Source organism: Podarcis melisellensis (assembly GCF_964234715.1).
Source record: "Podarcis melisellensis genome assembly, chromosome: 13".
In the NCBI taxonomy this organism is placed as follows: domain Eukaryota; kingdom Metazoa; phylum Chordata; class Lepidosauria; order Squamata; family Lacertidae; genus Podarcis; species Podarcis melisellensis.
This window is the reverse complement of record NC_138545.1, coordinates 36992793-36993331: the sequence shown is the minus strand read 5'-3', so window position 1 is coordinate 36993331 and position 539 is coordinate 36992793.

Here is a 539-nt window from a genome sequence, read left to right as displayed (position 1 = left end):
GCGACGGCCCTCTCTCCGCGCCTTTGCGAAGGGGCCTTTCGCTCCTCCGCGCGCGCCCGGGTGACGTCGCGAAGGGCGGGAAACCGTTAGAAGAAGCCCGTGGCGGGCGCGGACCCTAGAGGGAAGAAGTACTAGAGTGACATGCGAGCCTGATTTCCCCCCCCCCATAAAGTTATTACTGTAATAAACACACACACATACACAATTATTAGTAGGAGAGATGGGATAGAAATAATGATGATCAAGTATTCCAAAAGGACTGGAGTCAATTTATACGATATTTGAAAGGTTATTGTAAGCAAATAGCATCACCAGCAGGGTTGTCTGAAGACTTGTAATGAGAATTTTTATATCTATTTTCATTTAAATTTTGAGCTATTTTGTAATGAGTGTAATTAGAATTGGAAAACGTACAAAATGCAATGATATAAAGGTTAATTTTGAAAGCCCTGAGGCAGGAGGGAAGGAAGTCGATAGGCTCTAAAGAGCCAAAGTGGTAAAGTGGATAATGATGATGTGAATGTATAATATTAAATGGA